At 43.5% G+C, this 12,400-nt stretch overlaps 1 non-coding gene across 1 annotated transcript; it reads left to right on the forward strand.

Annotated features, from left to right (window-relative positions):
• The first annotated feature begins 12,050 nt into the window (after nt 1–12,050).
• LOC118616605 lies at nt 12,051–12,156 on the forward strand. Its single transcript, XR_004956601.1, has one exon. It is a non-coding gene; the product is annotated as a U6 spliceosomal RNA (small nuclear RNA).
• Nucleotides 12,157–12,400: the final 244 nt, after the last annotated feature.

The raw sequence follows: 12,400 nt of genomic DNA on the forward strand, positions 1-12,400 counted from the left end.
ACTGGGTACTTGGCCCACAACCTGGGCATGTGCCCCCACCTGAAATCGAACGGGCGACTTCTTGGTGCATGGGTCGATACTTAACCATTGAGCCACGTGGGTCAGGTCCATGTTTGATTTTTAATCAGTGTAATTTGCCATATCAGTAGATTGAAAAAGACAAACCATATGATCCTTTCAAAAGGTGCAGGGAAAAAGTATTTGACAAAATTTAACATCCATGAATAATAAACATTTTTAATAAACTAGGAATAGAAGGGAACTTCCTCAACCTGACAAAGGGATTCTATAAAATACCTAGTTATCATCATACTTAATGATGAAGGAGTGCATCTTTTCTTGCTAAAATCAAGACCCAAGATGGAAACACCCTAAGCGTCCTTCAGTGGATGATTGGATAAAGAAGATACAGTACCTTATACCACGGAATACTACTCAGACATAAACATAAATGAAATATTGCCATTTACAAAAACCTGCATGGATTTTCAGAGTATTATGCTAAGTGAAATAAGTCATACAGAAAAGAACAGGAGCCATATGATTTCACTCATGTGTGGGATGTAAAACAGAAAACAACAAATAAACAAAACAAACTCACAGACACAGAGAATACCATGGGTTACCAGGGGGATGGGGAGTGGGGGAGCTAGGAGAGGGGAAAGGGAGTCAAGTAGGTGATGGAAGAAGACTGAACTTTGGGTGGTGAACACACAATACAATATATAGATGATGCATTATAGAATTGTGCATTTGAAACTTATTTAATGTTATTAACCAATGTTACCAACATACGTATTTAATTTAAAGCAATTTTTAACAAAGTAAAAAAAAAAGAAAAGAAAAAGAACCAGGTAAAAGATGTCAGCTCTCAAATTTCTATTAAGTTGGAAGTCTTAGGTGGTGAAATAAGGCAAAAAAAAGAAATAATATACCAGTTGACAATAGGCAATACTTGTGTTTATTCAAGAGTGATATAATCATATACATAGAAAATCCCAATGAATCTACAAAAATATACTAACACCAATAAGTAAATTTAGCAAAATTTCAGGATATAAGGTCAATATAAAAAAATCATATTTTTATATATAATAACAAGCAATTGAAAATGTTAAAACATGTTATTTACCAAAGCAACAAAAGCTATGGAATAACATGGGGATAAATCAATATCTTTATTTTTCTCCCTCATCCTCTATTCCCAATGCCATCCCTTCTCCTCCACAGACAATAGAGTAATGCATGTAATATATATCTTTCTAATACACCCGCCTGATCCTTATGTAGATATATGTATAACCTTGAACAAATACACAGCGCTTTTGTGTATATTCAACCTTTTTAATATAATTGGTATTGTGCTGTGTCACCCACCCAATGCCGGAATTTCACGTTCTGGCCTAGAGCACACCAGTGAGTTCTGACAGTTCAAAACCTACAAAAACAGCAAAGCAAAGTAAAGCAAGACACAACCCCAAGAAGTTCAATAATAACAGAATCGCTGTATTAGAAGAAATATACGTATCTTTGCTATTTTGTTTTAATTATGCCCCTGAAAGACATTTGTTTTATATTTTTACTAGAATTAAAGCTATTTTGAAAAATTCCTACTTTAGTACTATCTTGAGAAGTGACTGAAATACAATTTTGGATTTTTTTTTTTTAGCAAGAGCCAGGGTTAGTTCTCAGGACTGCCTGCGAGGGCAGGGTCTGGAGCCCTCAGGAAGCTGCCCCCTGCAGGCAGAACGTGCAACAGACTCACGGGCCCTTTCCGTTTGGAATAGGATTGAATTCATCACTATTCTTCTTCATTTTAAATCGTCTTGCGCCCCCTTTCTGCCACTGATTTACTCGTGTTTCCCGCTTTTCCTTTGTTTTCTTAATCCCCAGTTCCTTCCAGCCACATCATCCTCTTCATCTCCCTTATTAAAACCATCTTGTATGGCAGCACACACGCGCGCGCACACACACTCACACACACACACACGCGCGCGCGACCAGATTCCTAAAGTACAATGATTTGATTTAGGAATTTAATTTTAGATTCCACGGATTAGGAATATGCTTATTTAACTGATTATTTTTCTTCTTTCTTCCATTAATTTTTTTTTTAATGTGGTTAATCCTCACCAGAGGGTATTTTTCCATTGATTTTTAGGTAGAGTGGAAGGGAGGAAGGGAGAGAGAGAAACATCGACATGAGAGAGAAACACACCGATTGGTTGCCTCCAGCACAACCTGACCAGGGCCGGGATCAAACCTGCAACCTGGCTATATGTGCCCTTGACTGGGAATCATACCCATGACTCTGGTCTGTGGGCTGACGCTCTAACCGCTGAGCCAAACCAGTCAGGGCTATTTTTGAAGTTTTATCTTTAAGAAATACCATTTTAGAGTGAATTCACACATAATGTTACAGTCTTCTTTTATCATTTCTTTCCATCTTGTCTAAGACATAAGAGAATTATGTTTTTAAAAATTTAGCTAAAGTGCCCGGCTGGTGTGGGTCACTGGTTGAGCGTTGACCCATGCACCAAGAGGTCGCCAGTTTGATTCCCAGTCAGGGCACATGCCCAGGTTGTGGGCCAAGTCCCCAGCGGGGGGCATGCAGGAGGAGGCCAGTTGATGTTCTCTCTCATTGATCTTCCTGTCTCTCTTCCTCTCCTTTCCTCTCTCTCTCTAAAAATCAATAAAGAAAAAAAAAAAAAAGAAAATGTTTTAAAAAAATTTTAACTGAAGTGTTATGAGCCACTTTGTGCTACACTGTGCTGGATCAAAAAGTAGCCGGTATATTTGGTGGCTTAAAACGGTAAATGGTTACTTTTCTTGACAGCACAGTCTGGTAATCTTCGGGATATCTTCTACTTGTAGATGGACCAGCTTCAATATGAGGGTCAAGCATGTCATGGAGGGAAAGACAGAGCTAGAAAAAGGCAACTCATCAAACAAGTGCTGGTGAGGGTGTGGAGAAAAGGGGACTCTAGTACACTACTGGTGGGGATGCAGACTGGTGCAGCCACTATGGAAAACACTATGGTGTTACCTCAAAAAGTTAAAAATTGAACTGCCATTTGACCCAGTGATCCCACTTCTAGGAATATACCCTAAGAAGCCTGAAACACCAATCAGGAAGAATATATGTTACCCTTATGTTCACAGTGGAACTATTTACAATTGCTAAGATCTGGAAACAACCCAAGTGTCCAACAGCAGATGAGTGGATAAAAAAGTTGTGGTACATGTACACAATGGAGTACTATGCAGCTGTAAGAAAGAAAGATCTCTTATCCTTTGAGACAACATGGAGGGACCTAGAGAGTATTATCTTAGGCAAAACATGCCAAGCAGAGAAAGACAAATATCACATGATCTCACTTATTTGTGGAATATAATGAACAAAACAAACCGATGAACAAAATAGACCCAGAGATATAGAAGTAGGGTTCAGACTGACAAACCTCAGAGGAGGGGATCGGGGGGGAGGGGAGGGGAAGAGACAGAGCACAGAACTTATATGCGTGTATATGTAACCATGAACATAGACAACAATGCTGGGGACAGGGCGAGTGGGGATGGGGAGGAGGGTGTCGATGGGGGGAAAAGGAGAAACATCTGTAACAAAAATAAATTAATAAAAAAAAAAGAGAAAAGAAAAAAGGCAACTCAGCTCTTAACTGTCCTAGCACGAGTCACACCTGTGAATCCCACTTACAGTTCATCAGCCAGAACTTGATACACGGCCCAATGTGACTGCAAGGGAGACTATGAAGTGAACAGAAGTGAACAGAAGCACTTCATGAGAGTCAGTAGCTGTGTCACACTGCTTTTATTGTTCATTCTTTTGTTACAGAAATTAATGATGTATAAAACAGGGGAAAATTCCAAAAAGAAGAACTTCGTTTTTCTATCATTGAACTTCCAAAACAGTCAGGTGAAATTTGGAGCTAAATTAATACACACATAAGGTTTATTTTTAATGTATTAACTATACTCATGATGATACATTGATTTCAAAGGGATGTCTCTGTAAAGTCTTTGCCATTCCTCTCTTGCAAAGGTTGAGCCTGGTCCCTCTGAGTGTGGACTGGACTTAGGGACTCATCTTTCGATGATTAGAATATCATGGAAATGATGATGTGGGATTTCCAAGATGAGACCATAAGAGACATTGTGGCCTCCTCTTTGCTCTCTTTTGGCTCACTCACCAGGAGGGAAGCCAGTGGACAGGTTTTGAGAATAACATCAAACAGCTCCATGGGCCGGGAACTGAGGCCTCCTGCCAATAGCTCTGCAGGTACAGTGAACAGGTGAAGGCACCTCAAGCAACTTCATGACAGCTCCAGAGCCAGACCTCCCAGCTAAGCTGCTCTGAAATTCCAGATTCACAAAACCCGTGAGATAGTGTTTTGGTTTTAAGTTACTATGATTTGGAGGTAACTTGTTATGCAGCAACAGATAACTAATATCCTGCAATGGTAGTACTGACATTATTGATTTTATTAACTTTGATTCATTGATTACTAACTACTTTATCCATGTTTTTAGAGGTATTTTAAAATATGTATTTTTTTTATTGTAAGATTAACGCATTTATTGTAGAAAATTTGAAAACCATACAGTACAAAAAAGAAAAGAAAAATAACCAGTCTATCTTTTGGAGATAAGTACTATTACATGTTGCTACAAATGCTTTTAGATGTTATAGATATGCATTTAAAAAGTATTTTCTTTTAAGAAAACTGCTTAATACACATAGAACCCTGGCCAGGTAGCTCAGTTGGTTAGAGTGCCCACTAAACCTCTTTAGGACAACCATATGTAATGTATCCTTACTGTTTATTATGCATGTTAAGAAATAAGAAATTTTGAGTGAACCCCCAAAGCATGTCATTGAGCTTCAGACGTTTTCTTGGGCACAAGGGAGGCCCAACCACGCACGCAGGAGCCTCGAGCCTCAGCAATAACCCCAGGTCTGGAGAAGAAGTGAGGTTCTTGTGGGCAAGCTATGTTAGCCATTGAGCAACAGTTCTACCCCTAAACCCTGGAGAGAAAAGGCAGACCTCCAAACCAAACAGAATCTCAGCGCAGAAAGCAGATGGCCACAAACCGGTCTGCACCGCACACAGGTGGGAGACGTTCACTTCGATCCTTGTTTTGAGAAAATATTGAAACAAACCTTCTAAACATCTGCATTTAAACTTGCCTTTCACCCTGCACTGCTTGATGCTCTGCACACGTTCCCGAGGAGGAGCAGAGGAAGCAGTGATGGGCCTGGGGGCTGGCGTCGCGGATCCCTGGAGAGCTGGGCCGCCTCTGTCTCCTGCGGACTCGGTCCTGCACCTGGCAGGTGGGTGGAGCACTTCCGGGTCATCACGGAGGGGGGATTAATGTTTGAGAAATAAGAAATTCGGATCTGCCGTTAACGCGATTAGTTGGAGTAAAGTAGGCGTTATTGCCGACTGGGGGCAACTGGGCTCCTCTCGAGGAGGGTGTGGAGGCGGCAGAAGAGCTTGTCTGGCCCTGGTTGGGGGACCCCTCTCCCCCAGGCCTCTGTCAGGACAGCGTGGAAGGGCAGCGAGGAGGGAGCTTTCCGAGGTGTGTGCTTGTTTTTAAATCCTCACCGGGGGATATATTTTCCATTTATCTCCAGTCAGACTGGGAGGGGGAGAGAGAGACATCGATGTGAGCGAGACACATCACTGGCTGCTTCCCGCACCTCCCCGACCAGGGCCCGGGACAAACGCAACGGTGCGGGCCCTTGACCAGAATCGAACCTGCAGCTCTTTGGTCTGCAGGCCAATGCTCCAACTGCAGAGCCGAACCAGCCAGGGCTGCTGTGTGTTTTCAGCCATTCCAGAATTTAAACCTGTATGAGCGATCTCACATATGCAACTGTTGAACAAATAACTGTATAAAAATTAGGTTAAAAGTCATAGCCTGTGACAAAAAAAAAGTCCTCAGTTCAAGTTGTTTTCAGTGTTGTGACTGACCTTCCCAGCAGCCAATTATGACGTGGGCGCTGGAGCCTCTGAGCCCACATACCAGCTGCATGAAGCAAGCAGGCAGCTCTGAGCCTTGCTGTCCTTCTGTCACCCCCGAGCCACCGAGATCGCCCTCCTTGTTCAGGCCGACCACTCATGCAGCTTTTATGCAGCAAGTGAAAATAGTTTGGAAATTTCCACCTCAAAAGCCAACACCTCATGGAAAACTTTGAGAAGCATTTTATTTATTAACAGAAACCAAATTTGCTAACATTCTTAGTATGTACTTTTGCAGCACCTTTTCTATTTAATTAGTTTACATTTTATTTATTTTTATTTTTGAGATAACACTGGTTAATAAAATTATATAGGTTTCAGGTGTACAATTCCATAATACATCATCAGTATATTGTATTGTGGGTTCACCACCCTAAGTCAGGTCTCCCTCCATCACCATGTACCCCCTTTACCCTCATCTACTTCCCCCAACCCCTTTCCCTCTGGTAATCACCATACTTACTGTTGTCTATGTCTTTGAATTTTGTGGGTTTTTTTCTTAATTAAATAGATTATCCTTTAAAAAACAACTTTTCTGCAAGGCGGGGATCAGGTGAGAGGTTGCATAAATCAGCATAGATTAAAAACAATAACTTTTATTATTAGTGTACACATACTGTATTGTAGAAAATAAACAAAACTTATTAAATAAAAATATGCCCATCACTCAGTGATCACCAACAGCTAACTCGATCTCCTGGAAAATGTATATAAAAATAAATAAAGCCTGGCCGGTGTGGCTCAGTGGTTGAGTGTTGACCCTGCACCAAGAGGTCGCCGGTTCAATTCCCAGTCAGGGCGCATGCCCAGGTTGTGGGCCCAATCCCTAGTGGGGGGCATGCAGGAGGCGGCCAATCGATGTTCTCTCTCACTGATGTTTCTGTCTCTCTCTCCCTCTATCTTCCTCTCTAAAATCAATAAAGAAAAAATTTTTTTAAATATATTAATATAATCAAATTTATTTAAATGTAATCAAAGTCAAGATGTTTTTCAAACTCTCTCTGATAATGGCTCACCTCTTTGATAACTGGATTAAATTGATGTTTACAGACAGGAAAACCAAGGCACAGCCTGATTCCTAGGGGGCAAGTGCAATTCTTTTTTCTGTGTCCATCACCTGTTCAATGTACAGATATTCTCCAGGTCATAACTGGATAGCTGGAGTAGCCAATCTTCAAAAACTGAGAGCGGTGTACTGGAGATCTTCAGGCAGAAACGTTTTCAAAATCTCATAAACCGAGCCCGTTACTGAACAGAAAGCAGGCGTGGCTGTCAGAAGCAAATGTCCAACCCCAGGAACCCTATGGGCTTCTGGTGACAAGCGGGTGCGTGGATGCCTCGTGGCTGAGCGTGAGTGCCGGGGCGTGCCAGGCCCAGGACCCACCTGCATGTGGATACCGACCTGGGAAGCTGCCCTGGAAAGACTTTTAAGGTATTTCCAGCCCCAGAGCTCTCTGGGTAGATCGGATCTGTGGGGGAGCAGATCAGAGTGCTCCGTGGTCATGAGCCGCCCTACAGGCACACCCCCCGCAGGACCCTCCAGAAGTAGGGGAGACCAACAAACCCAAAGGCTCTGCTTTGTATGAGGACATTTAGATTTCTGTTCTTTCCCCCCTTTCCTGGAAAATTATTAAACATTAATAAAATGCTCAGATGGAAAGTTACAGATCAAAAATTTTTCAAACACAAGTGGGTTAATGTAAATTTTACATGTATAGAAAGAAGAGGTAAAAAAAGAAGCCAGTAGAAACTCATGTTGTCTGATAACACAAATCACTACATTTAATGTAAAGGGGACAGTACATAGTTACTGGCATGATTAAAGGATCAGGAAGAATTTGTTAAATTACCTAGAAAATACTTAAACTTTAGAATAATTTTAGATTTATAGACAAGTTGCAAATAGTGTTTGTAGGGATCCTGTATATCCAGCATCCAGCTTCTCCTACTAATATCTTACATTTATACTTACAGTACATTTGTCTCAAGTAACGAACCAATCTCAATACATTTTAAGTTCATATTTTATTTAGAATTCCTTTGTTTTCCACAATGTCTCTGTTCTGTTGCAGAACCCTTTCTATACATTTAACCATCAAGTCTCCTCCATTTGTCTCCACCAGTTTCTCAGACATTCCTTGTTTTTGATGATGTTGACAGTTTTGAGGAGTAACAGTCAGATATTTTGGGTACCTGTTTTTTTTTTTTTAAATTTCTTTATTGATTTTAGAGAGAGGAAGGGAGAGGGAGAGAGAGAAACATCGATGAGAGAGAACATCTATTGGCCACCTCCTGCATGCCCCCCACTGGGGATTGGGCCCACAATCTGGGCATGTGTCCTGACCGGGAATCAAATTGGTGACCTCTTGGTGCCTGGGTCCACGCTCAACCACTGAGCCACGCTGGCTGGGCACCAGTCAGATATTTTGTAGAAAGGCCTTCATTTTGGGCTTGTCAAATGTTTTTCCCCATGATGAGACGGTAGTTCTGGTTTCTTGAGACAAAAACCAACACTTTCATGTGTCCCATGAAGGAGACTTGCTGTGACATGATTGGTTACTGAAGATGTGAAGCCGAAAAGTGCTCGTCAGGCTTGGCCCTCTGACGTCACTCTCCTCCTCCCTCCCATCGGTGGGAAAGTGAAAACTCACACCTGCTGCATGGGACACTATGCTCCACCTTCTGGATAGATTTCTGTGCAGGAGATTTGTCTATTCTCCACATTAATTTATTTATGGAATCATTTATTTATATTCATAGATGTTTATTTTATACTTTGGATTACAACACAAGACCATGTTACATATTTTGTTGCTCAAACAGTGCCAGCTTGGGTACTGGGAGCTCTGTCAGGGCTCTTGAACCGTGTGTGTGTGTGTGTGTGTGTGTGTGTGTGGTTTTAGCACTTTTTAAATTTCTGGATCTATAAGATATCCTTGGCTCATCTTGACTGTTACCTGCCCAGCCCTGGAATCAGCCATTTCTCCAAGGAGCTTGGTCCCTTTTCCCAGAGGATGGCATTGGAGACAGTGCGGTGCTGCTGCGGTTCTCAGTGGGCTTGGGACTTGCAGGTGCTCTGGCTCCGAGAGGTCTGAGGGTAAGGGAAGAACGAGTTCCCTCTACTCCTCCAGTCCCAGGAGCTGGGTCCGTGAAACAAACGGACAACAGACAGATTACGGAGGAAAGAAAGCTATGCCCACTCATTACATGTGAACAGTACATGCAGGGGCGCATGGAAGAAGAAACACGCCACCCCCACACACGCAGGAGAGACTGGAGTACTTGCTTGCCATGGAGCGGGGGAGGGGAGCGGGGCTGCAGGCAGGTTAGGGGACAGTGCCTGACCTTTGGGAGAGGTGAGTGGGGCACTAGAAGAGCAGATGGGGGTGTGCTGGTTTGTGACCAAGTGTGTGCGTGCGGCCTGACTTCTGCTCTCCGCTCCTTCGATAGGAGTCAGCAGGCCCTGCTTCGTGCAGCCCCCAAGGAGTTTTAGGGCTCCTTTGGGGGATCCGCCTGGGGCAGATAAGGGGTTTGGAGAAAGTCTCTCCTGCATTTGTTGTTTTACAAGTGCGTACAGCTCAAGGGGAATGAACTAATCGGCGTACCAAATGGCATGTTTTGGGGTGACACGTCCTACACTCCTTTAATACCAACCTCTTGCACGCACACGTGCACTTCTTTCTATATTTGTTCGTCTGTAGCTCTGCTAAGCTACCTGTGAGTTTGAACGGATGCTGTTTGCTCTGTTTCAAATAAAAAAGATAGGCCGGGGCCCAGTGGTTAAACCGTCGGCTCGTGGACCAGAGAGTCCCGGGTTCGGTTCCTGCTAAGGGCACGCACCTCGGTTGCAGTTTGTCCCCGGCCCTGGTTGGGTCGTGTGGGTGGCAGCCACTCGATGTGTCCCTTTCACATTGATGTTTCTCTCTCTCTCTCCCTCCCGCTCTATCTGAAGATAAATGCAAAAAAAAAAAATCGGAGCAGGTGGTGCCACACAACAATTTTAATTTCAGTTTTGCAAAGATCACATGGACAAAATCTGCCAAAAAATGTGCCTCCTCTGCGGGGCAGCTGCCCCGAGAGGCGCGGCTCCGGGAACGAGCCTTCGCGGGAACGTGCGCGCGCGAGGCTGGTGCGTCTGGGGGCTCACGCGGGCCCGTCCTCCCGCGTGGCCACGGTGGAGAGAAGGGACTCGCCCGTGAGCAGCTGTGAGCAGCAGTTTGTCTCACTCATTTGCAGAGGAAGCGATAGCCCCTCACAGGAAGCACCTATAATGGAAAACAAGAATTAAAGTTCAGTGTTTTTGTGTCTACAGCTTTCTGCTTTGCAAAGTAATGTCTGCCTTGTTAGCCGAAGGCTTTTGCAAGCCAGGTGTCAGTATCTCCTTCACAGACCCCGAGGCCTGCAGCTCCGTGGAAGTGCCTCCTGCCCCCGGGAGGAGGGAGACCTGCCCGGGGAGGGCTGTGCTTGGCCAACGCTGCTGTGTCTGAGCATCTTGTGAACACGTCGGACAGCAAAGCTGACCCCAGGGGAACGGAGCGCCGTTTCTGAAATGCACCAGGCGAAGCAGCCAAGACGCTGTAGACCATTAGGCCATATTCACACCTCTAAATACCCAATCTGAGACTTTTACTTTTCAGCAGAGAGAAGTACTTGAAGGAAAGGAAATGAGAAATCCAGGTGGCTCCATGTAATTGAAGACGATAAAATAAACATTACTCAAGATTGTAATAGCTTTTAGCATGTTGTTGCAGTCTTAAAAGGTAAGGTATTATTAATATTCTTTTCAACGCTACATAGTAATAATGTTTACTGGCTCATATCATCTACCTGTACACAGAGTGTACCATGTGCCTTGGCATGTACTGGGTATTTTCTGTGAGCGTGCCAGGATTTCTGTGAGATCAACCATTACGTTGATCTCAGCGCGACACCTTCAGTGTGTATTGAAAACATAACATTACGTAACACAAACCAACATTTTAGTCTGAAATTTCACTTTGGAATCAAAGCAAGATACTGTTTATGATTCTATAAATGTAACATAATGCTCTCTGCCTGTACAATGGAGTAAAACTTAGAAAAGCATTTTCAGAATTGGCTTTGTTTTGTGAATTGTTCAAAGCAGAGCAAAACTGTACACGTTGGTGAGTGTCATTCCACACGGAGGGCACCAAGGTGCAGGAAGCGAGCGGCACTGTGGTGATGAACTCAGAGACAACCTAGCGTCTCTCACAGGAGGTCTCTTCAACTCCTCAGTGTCTCCAGTCCTTATTTTTATGATCATTTTGATTCATGAAGCACTAGTAGTTGAAATTAATAGAAGACATCACAAAGACTGACTCATGAGGAACCGGGAGTCACAGCACTGCAACGGAATTTCCTTGTATCTCTCAATCTTTTGGCAACAATAAAATGACCGCACCTCTTGTGGCTCTCAATGTTGTCCCTGTCCACGGATAGGGACAACTTCCTCTGATGTGTGAACGTTTACATGATGGGCGGCATTTACTGAGAGCTTGCTGTGGGTAAGGTGCAGGATAAGCTATGCAATAACACACTCATCCATAACAATTACCCCATTCCACAGGTGGAAGTCTTGGCATTTAAAGGGATGTGGGTATGGCGCATGCAGATTGTAGAGTTAGTAGATGGCAGACCCGAGTCTTAGATTCAGGTCTGACACAAAGAAATCTGTTTATCCGAACACTGGTGTGTACATTGTCCTAAAGCTTCACCACCAGAGGAGAAGTCACACCTCCGCCCGGCCACAGTTCTGGTAACTGGCTTGGGGCCATTGTTTTGCTTGATCTTGCTCACTCCTAAGATTCCAGGGATAAAAATAGCAGTTAAAAGTACTCGTAGAGGCCCCCAAAATATTCTGAGCCAAGACTGGAAAAAGCTCTTTTCAAGTGCCTACTGAATTACCAAATATGGCTGCTGAGACCTTTTGTGCTAAAAATAAATAGAAAAGTCAAATCTCGTCATAAATTCATTGCAATAGCGTGTTGGGTGCTTGCTTCGGTGGCATGTATACTAAAATTGGGATGACACAGAGAAGACTAGCACGGCCCCTGAGCAAGGATGACAAGCAAATTCGTGAACATTCCATATTATTAGAAAAAGAATAGTGTGTTGGGTGTGTGTACTGGGGAGAGTACGATTTCTGGTGAGTGATTTCTGCTCTGACATTTTTCCAAAAGTCTGAACATTCAAAATGCCTCGGAGCTTGGGAAAGGGGCAGAAAGCACAGACTTACCTCCAGCTCCCAAGACACACCTGGTGATGGTTCGTCCTGGTAGCCTGGGAGGCCCTCTCTGAGGGACTTGCTGGTTCATGGAGGGTCTTGTGGAACATACTAA

Source organism: Molossus molossus, unplaced genomic scaffold (genome assembly GCF_014108415.1).
Source record: "Molossus molossus isolate mMolMol1 unplaced genomic scaffold, mMolMol1.p scaffold_m16_p_4, whole genome shotgun sequence".
NCBI lineage: Eukaryota > Metazoa > Chordata > Mammalia > Chiroptera > Molossidae > Molossus > Molossus molossus.